The 6,877-nt window shown below is 42.2% G+C and overlaps 1 protein-coding gene across 1 annotated transcript in view; it reads left to right on the top strand.

Moving 5' to 3' along the window:
• The first annotated feature begins 2,721 nt into the window (after window positions 1-2,721).
• LHFPL1 (LHFPL tetraspan subfamily member 1) overlaps window positions 2,722-6,877 on the top strand; it is a 47,418-nt gene continuing 43,262 nt past the window's right edge. The window contains exon 1 of the mRNA XM_045471946.1: window positions 2,722-2,967. The gene's annotated coding sequence lies outside the window, so the exon portion shown is untranslated. The remainder of the gene's footprint in view (window positions 2,968-6,877) is intronic.

Raw genomic sequence — 6,877 nt, 5'->3', positions numbered from 1 at the left:
TAGAGTTGGCACATAACACAGTCTCTGGCTTGCTGACCCTTTGTCTAGACTGCAAAATGTTGTGGGAGTGTTGATTTTGCTTGGGAAATTCTATTGCATAGAGTAATGTTTTGCAAACTAGGGATGGGGGTGGGATATATATCAGAATCATGCATCACCATATCTTGTCTTTGCAGGATCTCTTATTCCAGACTGACCAAAGACAAAATTTAGGTATTCCCTGGGTCCCTGACCAATACCCATTTTAGCATTATTAAAAATACTATATATCATCTTATCCCCTAAATAAATGCAAGAAGTGTTCCCTTCTCAATCCTGCCCATGTGATCTTATGAAAGTAGGGCTGAAGAGCATTTTATTTTATTTTGTTTTATTTTATCTTATTTTATTTTATTTATTTTTATTTAATTTATTTTTTAAATTTACATCCAAGTTAGTTAGCATTTAGTGCAACAATGATTTCAGGAGTAGATTCCTATTAAAGCCCCTTACCCATTTAGCCCATTCCCCCTCCCACAACTCTTCCAGTAAACCTCTGTTTGTTCTCCATATTTAAGAGTCTCTTCTGTTATGTCCCCCTTCCTGTTTTTATATTGTTTTTGTTTCCCTTCCCTTATGTTCATCTGTTTTGTATCTTAAAGTCCTCATATGAGCGAAGTCATATGATATTGTCTTTCTCTAAGTTCACTTAGCATAATACCCTCTAGTTCCATCCACGTAGTTGCAAATGGCAAGATTTCAATCTTTTTGATTGCTGAGTAATACTCCATTGTATATATATATACCACATTCTCTTTATCCATTCATCCATCGATGGACATTTGGGCTCTTTCCATACTTTGGCTGTTGTTGATAGTGTTGCTATAAACATGGGTGTGCATGTGCCCCTTCGAAACAGCACACCTGTATCCCTTGGATAAATACCTAGTAGTGCAATTGCTGGGTCATAGGGTAGTTCTATTTTTAATTGTTTGAGGAACCTCCATACTGTTTTCCAGAGTGGCTGCACCAGTTTGCATTCCCACCAACAATGCAAAAGAGATCCTCTTTCTCCGCATCCTCGCCAACATCTGTTGATGCCTGAGTTGTTAATGTTAGTCATTCTGACAGGTGTGAGGTGATATCTCATTGTGGTTTTGATTTGTATTTCCCTGATGAGTGCTGTTGAGCATTTTTTCATGTGTCGGTTGGCCAGCTGGATGTCTTCCTTGGAGAAGTGTCTATTCATGTAGGGCTGAAGAGCATTTTCAATGAAAAATTACCTACATCCACAAGATGCGAGCAATTTTTTTTCCTAAGACAATTATCAAGCATTAAACTAAGAACAGGAAACAAAACTTTGCCCAATAAATTAGATAATTGTTTACTAAACGTTTCAGTTTTCATATTATTCCACTTAAAGGAACTGGAAGAATAGGGAAAGAGAGGATAAAAAGTGATAAGTAAAAACGATCTCTACATAGAGTTGCGAATGGTCATCAGTTCTCCAAATGAGAGGTGTAGCCACTAAGCAAAGGGCCATATTTATTGGTGGATAGAGTGGAATCAGTTATTTTTCCTATGTCAAAATTTTCAGCCATATCTTATACATAGTTATGATGTGGATGTTAATATTGAGTTATTTTTAGTAATAGAGGGTGTAACATTTCTCTTTATGCAGCCCTATATCTGAAGCAGTGATTCTTAAAGAGACAACAACTGGGAGATGATAAAACTTATCTCAGGAGCTCACACTGCCAAAAATCTGACATTCTACCTAAGAGGTCATCTGTCCCTCCCCCAGAAACTGCCTTAGTAAGCCATTATTACAGATGGGAATGTGGTTTGTCACCGATAAAAGACAGAATGCCCACTTGTATCCACAGCAAGCAGGAAAAACTTTTAACTTCATTAAATAATTGTGGTACAAGTGTGTTGAACTGTTGGTTAATTTACTCTCCTCTTTTGAATGATTGCCACAGAGTGCTAGAAAACAGGCCTGAAAACCTTGATAGCATTCTAGGAAGGCAAGTAGGACATTATAGAAGTAAAGATACTTTGGACTAGTCTAGTATGCTCTATTAAGTTAAACTGGTTAGCATTCCTCCTTACAACTCATTTTGTTTAACAAATTTCCCTATTCACACAGTATCTGGGAGGGGAAATGAGACCCATATGCAAAAAAACTAACACAAGGTAGAAGGTGATAAGTTTCCCAAAATAATATGGAGCGCCAGGGACATTCACAGGTGGGAGAGATGACATCAGGTTGGATCAGACCATCAGGCAGAACTCCAACAATCTCCAGACCTCTCAGCTACCTTCCCAAGCACAAAAGCGATTATTTAGACCCTGACTTTTGCTGGTGCTGTTATTTTTAGGAAGCATTATTTAGCTTTTTCATTGTGTGATTTTAAGTTTCTTAAATGTAAACTCGTTACCTCTTGGAGTCATAGATTGCTCTGTTGGAACATCAGACAGTGGAAATTGGTTTGGGAAAAGATTATTGTGTCTTACTCCATTCAGGCGTGTGTTTTCTGGCGTTTCTAGACATTTAGGTCTACTACCTGACATATGTGGTGGGGACTATTTTGGGCTTTTGAGGAAAGTTGAGGAGAACCTTTATTCCTCGGCAGACACACACACACTCACACACACTCACACACACACACGCGCGCGCGCGCGCGCGCCCCCACACACAGCTGACTTGGCAGCTGTGAGGATGGAGGTGGGGGAGTCCGTGCCAGCTAAGCTACTTCAAGTGCCTGCATGTCTGAGGCTGGATCTGAAACCTCCAGCGTGTGTGGAGTTAATTCCCATTAGGTTGGACTCCGCCCCTCTCTCCCAAAGGTAAAGCAAGATTTTCAGGCATCACTGCAAAGAGCAGCTGGGATTCCCATCCCCTTCTGACAAGCTGTGAGGAGAAGTTGTTTCTCAGATTTGAGTCTGGAGAGAGGGAACAAGTCAATCAGCTTTCGTGGTCAGAAGGTAAATTTGCAACTTGGGCCAAATGCAATTGAAACAGCTGGATAAGAAACTGCCTCGCTCGCCCCCTTGCTCAGCCCCTCTTCTCCCTTTTCTTTCTCAGGCTTCCTGTACTTTCATCTCACAGCTCAGAGAAGCTGTTTTCTTCCCAAAGAGGGCCTGGTGCATTTTTACTTCCTCAGAGCCTGTTGTTTGCACAGAGGGTAAGAGGAATCTGGGGCTGGATTCCTATTTCATATTGACATGGTTTGAAGACCTAAGGGTTAACTGCTAGCTGGGTTCCCCAGGAGAGTTGGTAACTTGAGGAGAGGAAGTGCATGTCTCTGGGAGTGGAGGGAGGGATTTTTTTCTGACCTGTCTATAGAAGGGAGAGTGGATCTGCTTTGCTCGTGTGCTGGGTTGATCTCCTAGACTTGCCTAAATTGGGATTACGGGACTGAAATGGGGTGATGGGGTTAAACTGAAGTACAGATGTTGAAGTCAGTCAGGCTGGAAACAAAAGATTGCATTCACTCAGTAAATATTTATGAGTTCCTACTATGTGCCAAGCATGATGATTTACAGGAAAACCTGCAATAGTTTAAACTATAAATCCATTCTTGAAAAGAACACTGGGCCCGGTGGTTCCATTTTGTGATGGGAAACTGAATGCAGAAAGAAGCCGAGGGGTAAGAAGTCACTGGGAGAGGGGCTGGAGGAGAAAGAGTGGGGAAAGGAGGGATGTTCTACTTCTTGGGAGACTTCAAGTCTTCTCTCTTACTTATAGGGGAATGGAATCTCTTCCAGTAGAAGAGAGAATAATTGAGACCTGTCCTGTTGGGTATACCACAAATGTTATTTCTCTTAAACTATGTTTAATCACCTCCATTTTCTATATTTTTAAGTTTATTTATTTATTATTGAGAGAGAGTGAGAGAGAGAGAGAGAGCACAAGCTGGGGAAAGGCAGAGAGACAGAGACACAGAATTCGAAGCAGGCTCCAGGTTCTGAGCTGTCAGCACAGAGCTTGATGCGGGGGGCTCGAACCCATAGACTGTGAGATCATGACCTGAGCCAAAGTGAGACACTCAACTGACTGAGCCACCCAGGTGCCCCTAATCATCTCCATTTTATAGATAAAACTGAAACTGTGAGGTCTTAAGTGATCCTCTGAAGTTCATATAACCTGTAAGGGGAAGACCTTGGGGCCCTATCTCAGATCTGATGCCAAAATCCAGACCCTTTTCCACTAAAATGGTATTTCTCAATCATTAGCTCCCGTCAGAATCAATTCAGAATTTTTAAAAAATGCAAATCTCATAAATTGTAATTCAGTGACTCTGAGAAGGAGTGTCACAGTCTGCATTGAAAAACAAGCATGGAGGGTGATTCTAATGCAGAGGCGTTGGGGCCCCCATTTTGAGAAACTCTTAATATGCCACACTGCCTCTTGTGTCTGCTGAAGTGATTGGAGAAGTATCCAGCCCACCTTCTTCCTATACTGGCTAGTTTCACTGAGTAGAGGTGATCAGCTGTGGTGGCATTCTATTCCCCATTGAGGCCACAGGTAGAGGGTCTACTGGGCAACAGCAGCAATGCTGGGACCTTGAACCTAAGGGTCTGGGGGAGGCAGTACCAGTTAGTCCACTTTGATAGAGCTTAACAGTGTCTTTCCAGAGCAGGCTGGTAGGAATCATTTCTAACTGGTGGAAGGTGTGAGATAGGACTCATAGCTGACCAACTGATCACTGAAGGTGGTGGCATCTGTCCAGCTGGAATAAGAACTGAGATGAAGAGCTCTAATTGATACCTCACTTTCCAAAGCAGAAGACAAATGGGGAGCTCAGTGAGCAGAATTTTTTTTTTTAGGGAAGGGAGAAGTTCATATGAAATTTAGGGAAATCATTTCAATTCTTACCTTTCCAACCTCAAACTCTGGAGAAAGGGAATAGCCCAGGACCTTCCGTGGAGAGTCTTTGTAAGGGATCTCTCTGTCTCTGCATGGCCAACTTGATTATTTAGAATTGGTCTTCCAGGCTGTCAGTGACTCAGTTGGTCTTCTGTCTCCACTTACCCTCTGACTTCCTGCCTTGAACTGCCTTACCTGGTTGTGAGCATCTCAGATGCAAATGAATGAATAAACAAAGCCAACACAGCTAGTTTTTGCTAATCTTTCTACTCCAGAATAAAAGAGGAGGGAAGGAGGGACTAGGCTTAGAAAGAGGGTCAGCAAACATCAGCTCAGGAATTTGAAAGATACAGCTTAGGTCAAAAGTGAGATATTAAGCAGAGACAAGAATGGTGGTGCTAGGGGCTGGAGGGGAGGGGGAAATGGCGACTTGTTACTCAATGGGTATACGGTTTCAGTCGTGCTAGATGAGTAAATTCTAGAGATCTTCCATACAATTTTGTGCCTATAGATAATGGGACAGTTCCGTGCACTTTAAAATACATTAAGAGGATAGATTTTACATTGTATTCCTAACATACACATACACACACACACACACACACAAAACCAATACAAGGAACTTTTTGCAGGTTACAAATATGTCTTAGTACCTTGATGGTGGTGATGGTAAAACAGATATAAGGAGATGTCAAAACTCACTGAGATGTGTACACATAAAGCTTAAAAATGTGAGGTCGTCTTTGAGTCACCTAGACACAAATGGGAAGCAAAGCCCTTGGAATAGCTACATCATGAGATGATTTCAGGCACAGAACTAGGAGTAACTCCCATTGTGGCGATATACAGAAGAGGAATAACGTCTGAAGGACTAAGGTGGTAGAAAATGAGAGAAATGTTTGGGAAGGGGTAGTAGATCCTTTTTGAGGCTGTGTCCAAAGCAGAAAGATCTAGAATGTTCAGGTTCAGGCCGCTTATATACCTAACTTGATCCAAGGCATCCCATTGGGCAAAGATATTTCTGGAGTATGGCTCTATTTACCACTGGAAACCTATGCCTGTGTCACTTTCTACAGAAGTCTCAGCACTGGGCATGATATATTTGTAACAGGGTTGGCAGGTAGGCGATGCACACCATCTGGGGGGCATGAGGAGAAAGGCCTGTTCATATTCCTTTGCCAACACCAGTGCCAACAAAGCTGCTCCTCACAGACCAGTAGTCTTGCGGCCATGTTTTCCTTCGCAGCTGCAAATCAGGGACTCTCTGACCACTTTGTATTCTGGTCATTAACTCAATGGCTGCTTTTCCTGGACCCTGTTACATTTGTAATGCAGTGCTTTCCTTAACTCAGAAGATGTATGGCAAGCTTAACCGGGAACAAAAGTATTTGAGTCTTTTTCTGTGGGGACTGGAGAGAAAGTGAAGTAAAGGAAGGATTGGGTTTCTTTTCTTCCACCTGGAAGAAATAAGAGTGGTTTTTCCAGTTCCAGTGATACCAAGTGCCCACATATGAGTAGAACACATGAGAATGAAAAGGTGAGAACGAATGATTAGAGACTTGGCAATAAGACACCAAAAGAGAGAGGTAGAATGCTCACTTGGGGCGGGGGAGGGCTAAAAGTAAGCTACCAGCAATCTGAGTTGATTAAGGACTGTCATCTGGAAGACCAGCCAAGCTCTTCTCCATTCCCCCTGAGGACACGCGACCAAAGGAATTGCCCTTACGTTGCAGCAGAAAAGGTTTAAAATGAGACATAATAAATGATTTATTGACAGGGAGAGTTGTTAAACTACTGAGAAAGTTGTGGATTCTCCTTCTATAGAGTTCTTTAGAAGCACTGTACATGACCATTGGACATGTATGGCTTAGGTAGGTTTCCTGCCTCAAAAGGTTGAAGTGATTCCTACCCACGAGTCTGCATTAGAATGACCACCATGTCTCTAAAGATTAGTGAACATCAGCCTTCCGTAAAGAACGGTAAATGCAGAAGACACTTCACGCTTCCACTCTGGTCGTTATAACT

The sequence above is a fragment of the Leopardus geoffroyi genome, chromosome X (genome assembly GCF_018350155.1).
Source record: "Leopardus geoffroyi isolate Oge1 chromosome X, O.geoffroyi_Oge1_pat1.0, whole genome shotgun sequence".
Lineage (NCBI taxonomy): Eukaryota > Metazoa > Chordata > Mammalia > Carnivora > Felidae > Leopardus > Leopardus geoffroyi.
The sequence above is the reverse complement of the archived record's forward strand: the minus strand, read 5'-3'. Positions and strand labels throughout refer to the sequence as shown.